We start from the raw sequence: 12,612 nt of genomic DNA on the forward strand, positions 1-12,612 counted from the left end.
CAAGAAAGTTGGGTTTGATTTTTCTTGTCTCAGAGGAGAAGAGTGGACAGGGGTGTGATTCAACTCAGGAATATCCCAGGAGAGCCTCCAAAATATCACAAGAAGATTGTTCTGAAATAAAATGTGGAACAATAGATCAAAAAATATCAGTGATAACATTCAAAAGAACATTCCCAACAGGGTGTGAGGAGTCAAAAATGAATCCCCACAGGAGAAGGTAAATCCCACTGTTTGTTTTCTATTATTGCTCCAAGCAAGCAAAATCCATACTCTGGGATATTGGTTCCATAAAATATGGGACCCCCTCACTGTGGAGAAACACCTGAAATTGAGAAAAAACAACCATAATTGTGCTTTAGTAAGACATCGGTTATGATGCTAAAATTCCAATGTGGTTTCCATGGGAGGAACAGTTCTGGGGCTTTCTCAGGCTGTAGGGGAGAAACCCTCTTGGTGTAGAAAAATTAGTTTATTTTCCTTTGCAGACCTTTAATTATTGTTGTTTGTTCCTTACAGCAGGGTCCTTACAGCAGCTCACATCTGGCTGTGAGCACCCAACACTTGCACTTCCTCGTTCCTTAATATCAAAATATTCCTCAGTAGACATTCTTGTTTAGCTTCACATTCCCTGTTGAAATCCAGGAGCTCAAAATGCCCCAAAATTCCAATTATGCAGCTCGTTAGTGCCATTATTATTAATTTATTACATTCTTGTTGCCACACAAGTATCCCAGCAGCTCTTGTGCATCTCTCCCACTGAGAGCCCGGGCCTCACAGATCCAGCCCTGACCTTCCAAAGGGCTGGAAAAAGCCAGGGAAGGTTGGAGAAAGTGCAGCGATCCACAGCCTAAGGAAAATGCCTTGCCCAGAGTGATTCCAGAGCTCAGCCTGGCTCATTAGGAGCAGGACAGGAGCTGATGTGATTGCAGCAGGCAGATGACCTTGGGTGGTTTTTTCCCATCTCCTAAGGAAAGGCTTTGCCCGGAGAGTGGTTTGGGAGCAGCCCAGGATTTAGCAGGGACTATAAAGGAGCAGCTGCTGCAATAAAGCTGCAGTTTTACAGCTGCAGGCAGGCTGGAAAGCCACTCAGATCTGCTCACGAGGGCGGGAGGGCTCCAGAGGCAAGGAGAGATTTGGGGAGCCTGGCAGGAGGCAGGTCCCACAGCAAGGAATGCACCAGAGATCCAGGGAAATGGTTCTGTGCCCACAGCCCTGGACCCCTGAGGGTTTAGATTCAGCTCCTCAGAAGCAGAATTCTGTGTCCATCCCCATCCCGGGGGCTCCTGAGCCCTGCCAGGATCACAGGGGCAGAGGTGTGAGCTGGGGACATCCCAGTGTGGTAACAGGGAGAGATCTTGGGATCAAACCATCCTTCCTTTCCTTCTCCTTCTCCTTCTCCTCCTTGTTTTCCTTCTTCCCCTCCTCCTCCTCCCCTTGCCTGCCCCAGAACAGTGGGAAGAGCCTGGTGCAGTCCAGTGACCTTCCCAGATGGAATGTGGGAGCTGCAGGATGCACCTGGCTGCTTCTGGAATCCCCAAAACATTCAGTCTGGAAAAGACCTCCAAATTCATCAAACCTAAAAAAGTGCCCAGGCTACCACTGCCCCATCCTCCAAGTGCCACATCCCCATGGCTTTGGTGACTCCACCAGTGCCCTGGGCAGCTGTGCCTGTACCTGACCATCCTTTCCATGGATCCACCCTAAAAAACCACTTTTCCCTCTTTTTGGCTGCATTTGGTGCATTTTCCATGACTAAAGCACCCCAAACCCTGAGCTCTTGCTCTGCTGTCAGGCTGGACAAGTGCTTGGAAAAAAAAGCCTTCCCAGCTGATTATGGATTCAAACAACTCTTCATCTGGAGTTGCCTGAGGTCCTGGAAATAATTGTGTCTTTCAGGAAGAACATCATTCTGAGGTGAATAAAAATCACTCACCACTTTAACGAGACCGTTACATTTCACTGAAAGTGTCTTCCCCTCTTCCACAAGGTCTTCCAGGAGGAGAAACAGCTCAGATCCACCTGCTCACGGAAACATGTCCATGAGTCAGGGATTTATCTCATTGGGAATTCTCCCCCACCTCCCCAAATTCTGCATCTTGACCCTCATCCTACCCCTGGTTCCCCTGAGTGAGCTTTGTGCCTCTCCTTTTCCTGCTTCCCACTCCTGGGACTGCCCTTTCTGAGGAAGGTTTGGGTGCTGAAAGATTGTGGAGTAGAAATCCTATCAAACCTCACTGCCCCTGAGAAAATTAAATAATTACAATTCTGGAAAAATCAAATTCCTAAAAAAGAGACTGATTAAAATCACACTAGCATTAAGGGAGCTTGGAACAGCTCTTTCCAGGGGGATGGATGCCCCACAGAAGGAGCTGCTAGAAATGCCCCAGCCAGGAATGTGCCTGGAGGGAGGAGGAGGATGGAGCTTGGAAGCCCCAGTTAACCCTTTGCAGACCCCAGTTAATTTCCAAGTGATTCCTGATAATCAGATTATTTTCCATGCAGAAATTTAATCCTATTACTTTTAATTATGCCCCAATGTACAAAGCTAAACAAATCCCATCTTTTTGTTCTCCCTGCCCTCCAAGAAAGTGATTATATTCCATCTTGAGTCGTTATCCATAAGTATCTCTTTTAATCATTTCTGCATTCAGCCCCTGCAGACCTCAATTATTTCTGCTCCCTCTTCATGTCTTGCAATGATTTTGCTGCAACAAACTCCTACAACTCCTTCTCTGGGTCTTACAGACCCTAAAGAGATACCCTGGGGTCATGAAATATTTTCCAGGTACAGTTTACAAGCAATATTTTAATTTTTTCATGTGTCCAAACAGCAATTTCTTGGGAAAAGTGGAAGATTTTAATAAGAAGCAGCAAAGCTCAATGTGATAATTATTGGCAGAATTATTTTTTGTTGTTCTTATCACCATTTTGTCCCTTCAATTTGCATAATTCCTGGGTCTTGATTAGGAAAGTCTCATTTTTCTGCTAAAGGCTTTGGCAGGAGCCAATCATTTCAAGGTTCCTCACAGAACAGAGCTCCTTGGGGAATAGAGAAGGGAAGGGAAGGAGCAGTCCCAAGTCATTTGTCCTCGGGAGGATGATGGAAATGATTCCCTGGTGTAGGACACAGGAGTTGCCCTTTAGCTGAAGATTTCAGCTCTGCTCTTACAGAGGTGGGGAAATTCTGCTGAGCTGGGAGGCAGTAAATCATGGAATCATAAAATTCCATTGGGTTTGGGCTGGAAGGGAACTTCAATCCCATCTCATTCCACTGGAAGGGACACCTTCCACTATGCCAGGCTGCTCCAATCCCTGTCCAGCCTGGCCTTGGACGTTCTCAGGGATGGAGATCCCAGGGCTCTGGGAGCACAGTGCTGTCTGTGCCCAGCCCCCTCAAGGGGACAGTTCTGGAGCAGAATGGTGACAGAAATGCTCCCAAAGCCCCTAAAGCTGGGAGTGAGTGAGGAGAGGATCAGAGTGTGAGTATACAGAACATACCCATGAGGCTGCAGGGAAGAGATGTTTTTGGTTTGTTTTGGTTTTTTTTTCTTTGTTTTTGTTTTGTGTGTGTGTGTGGGTGGGTGGGTGGGGGTTGGTTTTTTTTGTTTTGTTTTTTTTTACCACCAATTGTCTCCAGAAGCTCTTTGAGTCCCTGCACACCAGTGTTTGTGTCAGCCCCTAAAGGACACACATTGTGAAGTGCTGGCATGGCTGGGTGTCTCTGCTACCTTTGTCACTTGCCAGGTGTGCTATCAATGCCACAATGCCACCAGGAGCAGCTGGAGGTAATTTTTCATGGCATTTCCCAGTGGTGTGATACGTCAGGGGCAGCACCTGCCCCAGGTGAGAGCACAGGCAGGGCACAGACTGAGCGACTCAACAGCTGCTTCAGGTGTGCTTAGCAGACAAAACTATGGAAAAATATCCAAGAATGTACAGCAGCTTTCCTTTCTTGCCCAGAGACAATTCCCTGGGAATTATCCCAGTAAAGAAAAAGGAGGGGAAAATCACTCCAAATTGGATCTTTGTGCTTGGATCTACCATTCCAGGGGAATTGAGTCTGTCACAGGGGAGGACTGAGAGTCAGAACAACTTCTGCCCTCATCAGCTCCACAGCCTGGGGAATTCTCCTGAGCTCCTCTTCCCAGCACCAGGAGCTTACATCACAGCCAGAGCTTTCTGGGATTCTCCTGGGCTCCACCTCCCAAGTGCTAGGGACCTTTTGGCATGACCTCCACAGCCCAAATGTAGGATTTATGCGTGGAAAATCCAAGGAATTCACTTGCACAGGGTTGGAGCAGGCTTACACACCGGAGCTGTATTTGCTGCCCAACAGAAGCCCCTGAATTCCGGGATGTTTTTTCCCTGGAAAACATGGGTGGAGCAGGGAGGTGGCACCAGTGACATTCTGTGGTCCCTCCAACCTGAACCATCGGGGGCAATCCCTCTTCCCATTGCAGGAGTGCAGCAGAGACTGTGCTGACCCTGGAGCCATGGGAGCCTGCTGCATTCCCTCACCTCCTGCAAGGAGAGAACAGCTGTGTTTTCCTGCCATCTCTTGGGGCTCTTCCATGCCTCACCAGATATCATTGCAGAGAGACACATTACTGTGTTTACAGCACTCTGTTTACAGAAGATGCTCTGATTTAGGGTTTTTATGATGATATTTTATTTTTATGGGTCTCTGAATGATCTGTTTGTTTGCATTAACTTGAGTCGAAGGTTTCATAATCTGATTATTGGGAGCAGAGCTCGGGATAAAGTTATAGAACACTTGGAGTGCAGTGATGCACCTGCATTCCTGAGCACTGGCTGGGTTTGCTCCTTGATCTTCAACTTCTTCCTTTCCAGGGCTTTTTCTGGAGATAAGGGTTCTGATGGATCTGTGGCCAGGAAAAGGGACAGAAAGGTAACACAAGAAGGACTTTGAGAATTTGTTCCTTAACTTTCAAGGCATTTCCTGGCCCTGCCCTGTGACCCAGGACCTGCCTGTCCATGAGTTTAACAGGTCCGTGGGTTTGTGCAGCCCAGCCCTGGACAGTCATGGATAACAGGTTCCTGGGTTTGATGGGAGAGGGAAATGGCTCTGCCTGACTGTGAGGGACACAGATGTCCCTGTGTGTTCCTGACCCCCTGTCCCATGTCCTATCTTTGTGCTGGATATAACATTAAGGTGATGGGTTTCTTATTTTTCAGTGGGTCCGTGGGATGGATTCATGTCACCTATTTTCCTTGAAAGAGAAGAATTTATTGTCTAAAGCAGCTTCTGGTCCAGAAAGTGCAGCTCCTGGTTCAGTTTTGGCTTGCACAATATGAGACAGATTTAAAGCTATTCAAGAGCATTCAAAGGAGGCTGTGAAGACGGTGGAGGGTCTCGAGGGGAATCTGAGGTTGAGATCACTTGGAATGTTCAGCTGGAGCAGAGGACACTGAGCTCAGTGTCACTCACCAGGGGCTGCAGCTCCAATCTCTGCTCCCTGGGACAGGGACAGCACCCAGGGAATGGCTGGAGCTGGGCCAGGGCAGGCTCAGGCTGGAGATCAGGGAAAGGTTCTTCCCTCCCCCAGAGGGTGCTGGGCACTGCCCAGGCTCCCCAGGGAATGGTCCCGGCCCCGAGGCTGCCAGAGCTCCAGGAGTGTTTGGACACCAGGGATGGACAGGGTGGGATTGTTGGGGGGTCTGTGCAGGGCCAGGGGCTGGGCTGGATGATCTGTGGGTCCCTTCCAGCTCAGGATATTCCATGATTCTATGACTCCATGCATCCCCACCTGCTGATGGAGGTATCCCAGGTGAATATGATCCCTATTTATCTGTCTTTTTTCCCCCCAAGTGTTTGTATAGGGAAAAAAGGTTCTGGAGTGGGTGACCTCAGACCAGGTTGTGTCCCCAGCACCTCAGTGCCACCCCTTGCCCTGAGCTGTGGCAGGAGGGACCTGGCAGAGAGCAAACTTTTGCATCACATTTACCTGCAGCAACTTTTCTTTGACTAATTGGACCCAAGCAGAGAAAGAGTGCAGTAATTCTCTTTTTTCCTCATGCCAGCAACTGGCAAATTGCAGGAAAGATGAGCCTGGAGCCAGATGTTGGCCAGGAAATAAATTTGCCCTTGAGCAAAGGGACTTCCAGCCATTATGTTCCACTCTGAACATGCATCAGAATGATGCAGGAATTAAAGTCAGGAGAGCTTTCTCTGGCAATTTCTTCCAAAAAAGTCAAGGGAGGGGTTGACCGAGATCTCAGATATCCCAGGACTTTTTATTACAAATCAAGACACTTGCAGATTTCCATGTGAACCTTGGGAATGAGCTGTCCTGGAGCCAACTGATTTAGGGCTTCAGCCTCCATCTGCTGGGGAATTTAAAAAGGAATGGAGATGCCTGAAAGAGCAGATCTAGGATGGGGTTTCCATAAGCCCAGAAGCCTGTGTAACCCAGAAAAATGCCTAGCAGAGTTTGATGGGAGCAGAATTTCCTGAGGGATGGAAAAAGAGGTTTTTTACCATTTTCAGAGCTGCAGGACCTTGTGGTAGGGCAGCTGTTCTGCACCCCAGGAAATATTTGTCTCCCAGACATCACACTTCTCTCTCCAAGAAGACCCAGAGTGGAAGCTGTGATTCTTTTGGACAAATAGAGGTCTCCAAAGGCATCTGGTTCTGCTGGTCAAGGGACAGGATTGTCCTACTCTGCTCTGGGCTGGGGTGGCCTCACCTCCAGTCCTGGGGACAGTTTTGGGTGCCCCAATATCAGGAAGATCTAAAGGTGCGGGAAAGCATCCAAAGGAAGGACACAGGGATGGGAAAGAGTTTGGAGAAGCCATGGGAGGAGCAGGTGAGGTCACTTGGAATGTTCAGCTGGAGCAGAGGACACTGAGCTCAGTGTCACTCACCAGGGGCTGCAGCTCCTCCCGAGGGCAGCTCCAATCTCTCCTCCCTAGGACAGGGACAGCACCCAGGGAATGGCTGGAGCTGGGCCAGGGCAGGCTCAGGCTGGAGATCAGGGAAAGGTTCTTCCCTCCCCCAGAGGGTGCTGGGCACTGCCCAGGCTCCCCAGGGAATGGTCCCGGCCCCGAGGCTGCCAGAGCTCCAGGAGTGTTTGGACACCAGGGATGGACAGGGTGGGATTGTTGGGGGGTCTGTGCAGGGCCAGGGGCTGGGCTGGATCATCCTGGGGGACCCTTCCAGCTCAGGATATTCCATAATTCCGTGATTCCAAGACAACAACTCTGTGCTCTGCCCAGGACACTCCATCCCTGTTTTCCTGCAGCTGACACCCAGCTTGGATTTAGAACAGTGCAGGGAGTCTGCTGAGCACAGGAACATCAGGAATTGTCCCTTTTCAGTCTGCCCCTTGTCCTCAGACTTGTTGACATGATTGGGCCATGAGGGAATCTGCATTTCCTGCAAAATGGAGGGAAACTGTGTGTGGAGAGGTTAAACACCATAAAGCAGAGGAACTCTGGGAATGTCCATCCTTGGAATGTGACAAAATGACTGTACAAGGTCCTGAGCAACCCCAGGTGACTTGGAAAATGACCCTGCCCTGAGTGAGGATCAGACAAGGAAACCTCCAGAGGTCCCTCCCCACAGGAAGCAATTACTCTCTTCTATGGAAAGCACCAAGCAGAATCCAGCCAGGTGTCCTGCTCCAGCAGCAGAAGCAGAAATCTTGCTGCGTTTTTATAGGAGTATCAACCTGCTCATGTGGAACTGGGGAAAAGACCCTCAAAAGCACCAGGAAAAGGGAAGAGCCAGCACAGAAGTGCTGCCAGGGCATGAAGGAGCTGATCAAGGCAGCCAGCTCAGACAATCAGCCCTTCCCTGTTCTCCACAGGGCAGATGGAGCATCCCCTTACTTAACCCTGCACATCCCTCTGAACCTTCCTGCTGGAAGTGCTGCCGCTATCCTCATTTTCCTTTTAATTGTTTCAATCCCTGCTAATTGTAGGGACAGCTGCTTCTGCAGAGGATGGACTTTGGGTGGTTCCAAAGGCAGCCTGGTTGGTGCCAGCAGCAGCTGCTGGACAAACAACAGATCCCAGCTTCATCCCCTGGGTGTTTCCATTGGAGAAATGTCATTCCCTGCTCACCAAGCACTACAGGTTGTTGCCAAATCAGTTGTTTAATCCTGGGTCAGGCTTAAACACAAACTTCTCCAACACCTCAGAAAGCATTTCCCACCTGAATTGTCACATGCCTTTCTCCCTTAGAACAGGGGAACTCAGTCAAGGCTTGAACATCCTGTCCAGATCTATGAACAGACGCAGGCCCAACCAACAGATCTTCCTTTCTTCATTATCAGAGACTACTAAAGCATGAAGTAAAATTTTTTGTTAAAAAAAAATCTGAAAATATTTTTTGAGAGGAAACATGCTCCAAAGTGTATATTTTTAAAATAAGTATTTTCTCATCTCACACCTTGCTGTCTCATCTCATAACAAAACTGCAATTTATGCCTACACACACCTTAGTTTAAGCAGAAAAGAGGATTTCCCCCATTTTGTGCACAACTTCTGGTGAGATTCATGTAGAATTCCGGTGGCAAATGTGATGAGCACAGTAATGAGCTCTGGTTTGAGTGCTGCAGAATGGAAACAGAGTCAGCGATCCATATTTCTTGTATGGAATGTTTTGTTTCACTTATCAGGAAGTGAGAGCAGGTGGATCCACAGCAGCCTGTGCATCCCATGGAATGCTGAGGATGGAATAATTCTGCTGATTTTTGGCTTCCTCTCCTTGGGATGTGCACTATGATGAGCTGTGGGTGCTCCTGGGGGTATTGGGGTGGGTTCAGAGTCCAGCTCTGGGGATTTTGGGCTTCTCCAGGGCAGGAACAGCAGCTAGGAAGTATCAATAAGAACATTCCCAGTAAAATCAGGTAATTTTTAACAAATGCTTGCAGGAAGCCGCCTGGTACTCCAGAGGGTCTGAGGGAATGATTTCAAGTGACCCTCAGGATGCTTTTACTGTCACTTTTACACATCCAGGGATGGGGACTCCAACTCTGCCCTGGGCAGCTGTGCCAGTGCCTGACCATCCTTTCCATGAAGGAATTTTCCCAATATCCACCCTGACCCTCCCCTGGCCCAGCCTGAGGCCGTTCCCTCTCCTCCTGTCCCTGATCCCTGGAGCAGAGCCCGAGCCCCCCGGCTGTCCCCTCCTGTCAGGGAGTTGTGCAGAGCCACAAGGTCCCCCCTGAGCCTCCTTTTCTCCAGGCTTTTCTCCCTTTCCCAGCTCCCTCAGCCCCTCCTGGTGCTCCAGCCCCTTCCCCAGCTCTGTTCCCTTCCCTGGACACCCTCCAGCCCCTCCATGAGGACTGGGGTTAGTGCTGGACTTGGCAGTGCTGTACTGGATAAATCTTAAAGGTGTTTCCCAACCTTAAGGACTCTGTAATTCCCTGATCCAGAGCTCCAGCAGTGGCTCTGGACAGGCTGCAGAAGAAACTGTCACCATGTGACCTCACCAATGGTCCCAGGTGCTTACTGGGCCTCAAAAATGACCCAAAACTTCATAATCCCTTTCCACTGCTCTCGAGTATCCTGATTTTCCTGGGTGTCCTGGTCTGAAACATCCCCCCTGCTCCTCCCTGGCCCTGCTACAGGTGGGGCTGTGGAAGGAGCTCTGTCCTGTTTTTCCTGAGGATTTGGCCCAGAACTGGCATCCCCTGGGCTCTGGTTGTGCTTTGGGATGATGGGTCACATCCATGGGTGTGCAGCTAGAAATGCCCTCCTGCTGCTCCCTGGAACCCTTCACAGAGCCAGGACTGGGGGTTTGCACCCTCCTGCTCCTGCCTGCTCTGGGATTGCTGCTGAGTCTCCCTCACCTCTGGGAAATGAGGGAGAGGTCAGAGACCCCAGAGTGCTCAGGATGGAAAATAACAAAGCCTTGGTATCGAAAGGTGGCTTCTTGTGCAGTTGTGCTATTTGGATCCACTTTTCCTTAATTTTCATGGCCTTTTTAAAGGGGGAAGGGAGGAGGGGAGGAGGTGGAGGAGGATGGGGCTGAGCATTATTGGAAAGTGTTTTAATCCATGGCCACAACTGGTACCAGTCCTAGGCCCTGATGAGACAGTTCCAGCCAGTTCCTCAGGGCAGGAGTGCTCCTGACCAGCTCTGCAACTTGTCACATCCAAATCACACATTTTTGGTGTTAAATGTGAAGATTTCTGGCCTTATCTTCAGCAGTTCTCTTGAATATTACTTAAAACCCTCCCCTAACTTAAAAAAACCCAACCCAAACTAAAAAACACCTCCCAACTAACCCAATTAAAATTAAAGGGTTTAGTAACTTCCATTCTTAAACAACAGGGGAGAGCCTTTGGGATGGTCTCAGTCTGATTATGGTGCTTCATTTACTTAAAGCAGTTTAAGGTAGAACAACTGTCTTCATTCACTTAAACCTGGACTAAGGCAGAGATTTGCAAACCCTTAGGATATAAAGCACTCCTGGCTCTGCACAGGTCAGGGATTATCTGGCTGATTTTAAATTAAGAGTCAAAATATTCCAGCCAGTAAAAAGGAAAACCCCCACTCCTCTCCTGCAGCTCCTCCAAGTACTGATATCCAGAAATAAACCCCACCCAACAGGGATTATGATTAGAAAGGAGCTTTACAAGAAAAAGAGGGAAAATTGCTCTGTCAGCCTCAGGTCTGTTTTGGCTGAGTCTGTTTCCTCCAGAATGTGCTTTGTCAGGAATGCTGCACTGGGATGCTGATGGCTGTGGAGACTAATTCTGGAATTCCTTCCGCAGGACGCTGCTGAAATGAGGGATTTCAGTGTTATCTGTAAGAGGAAAATGAGCTTCCATTGCCTGGGAATTGTCCTGCAGCAGGGAAACCTAGAGACCCTTGCTTGGATTTTCTGGATGAGGCAGGAACATTCCTCCTCTGAGGGCTCATCTAACAGGAACTTTCCCAAAGTTCCAATTGCAAACAGGAAAATCCCCACTCTCCATCTCCTCTCCTGGCAGGAGAATGAAAAACCTTCCTTGTTTTCTGCCTGGCCTGGAGCATTTCCTGAGGAAACTCTGGATGCCTGAGGCACTGTGATGTGTTCTGAAGAGGCATCAGATGGGACAGAGGTGAATATTCCATGCTGCAAGTGGCATTCCCATGGATGCTATTCCAGCATGGAATCCCTGATGGACACCAGGCACTACAGACATTCTCTGGCCAGAACTTTTTTTCCACTTTGCAGATGTTTTGTGGCTAGAAATTTCCTTTTAAATGCCTCAGATGTCTGGGAGAATTCCCTGCAGAAGCTGCAGTGGCTACTGAACCCTGGCAGCAATGCTTTGAGCACTTGTCTGGACACTTCACTGAGTTACCCCTTGGATTTTTAACCAAAATATATCTCTTTCCTGCTGCTGCCTTGGCTCTCTGTGTTTACAATGTTTTGTTCCTTCCATTCATTAATATTTCACTTAATGAAGACAATCCCTGTCTTCACACCTGGTTGTAACTCCAGGGTTGTGTCGGGAGGCTGTGATTGCTTTTCCGACCTCCTGGGAGTGTCTGTGTTGGTTTATGGATTAAATATCTGGGTGTATTTCTCCTTATTTTTATTCCTGTGCCTGTTCCTTTCTTGGAGCTTGGCTCCTTCCACCAGCTCTCCAAGAACATCTTTAATTCCCAAGGGTGGTACTTAATGAAAGACTTTGCAGCTTAATTTAGTGACAACAATATTTGTCTTAAGGTTTGGGAGTGAGTAAGATCATATCCAGGAGGAGTTCCCTTTTTATTAAAAAATAACTCTGAATTCTTATTCTCTGCATGTCAAAGGGATCCCAACAGGAGCTCTTCATTATCTTTATCTACTCCTCCACTACTCCTAGCATTGCTTAAACAGCTCCTGTTTGAGAGGCAAACTCAACTGCAACAGTGCTTGAGCTCCAAGCCCTGATTTTTAGGAGATGTTGAAAGCTGTATCCCTGGAATTTTTCTGCCAGTGGATTTCAGCTTTTTTGATTTTTTTTTTTTTTGTTCGTTTGGGGTTTGTTTGTTTGTTTGTGTTTGTTTTGTTTTTGTTTTTTTTCCCCTCGCCAGTGTTTTTTACACACTGTCTCTCTGTGTAATCAACTCCCCCTCGGTGCAGAGGGAGCTATGGGGTTTTTCACCCCCTGCTCTTCACTGAGGATACGCAGTAGAGTATCCCAGGAGGAAAATATTCAGCTACCAAAAGCTTTGGGTTTCTCTGGAAGGGAATACAGGAGTGCTGGGAGGGGATCCTTTCTGTCCCACCAGCCCTGTACCGGACATTCCCAAGTCCAAGCAGGGAAGTTTTCACCTCGTGCTGCTGTGGGAGAAGGATTTTCCAGCCAATTGTATGTTTTGCCTCCTTCCCAGGTGTTTCTTGTGCAATGTCAGACTTGCAAACCCTCCAAAGGAGGATAACAAACCACAGGGGCTCATTGACAGGCGCTACTGAGTTACAAACACATTTGGCTGTGCTGGGAATGAAGTATGGATGAGGAATGTGATGTCATTGTCACCAAAATGATGGAAAAATAGTAACTCTCCAACAAAATCTTAAGTGTTCAGAGAATCAGGCATTACTTTATTCTGGGCAGGATGTGCAATAGAAATTATTCCATCCACACATGGCTGGGTTGTGCAGTG

Source organism: Cinclus cinclus, chromosome 17 (assembly GCF_963662255.1).
Source record: "Cinclus cinclus chromosome 17, bCinCin1.1, whole genome shotgun sequence".
NCBI classification, from domain to species: Eukaryota; Metazoa; Chordata; class Aves; order Passeriformes; family Cinclidae; genus Cinclus; species Cinclus cinclus.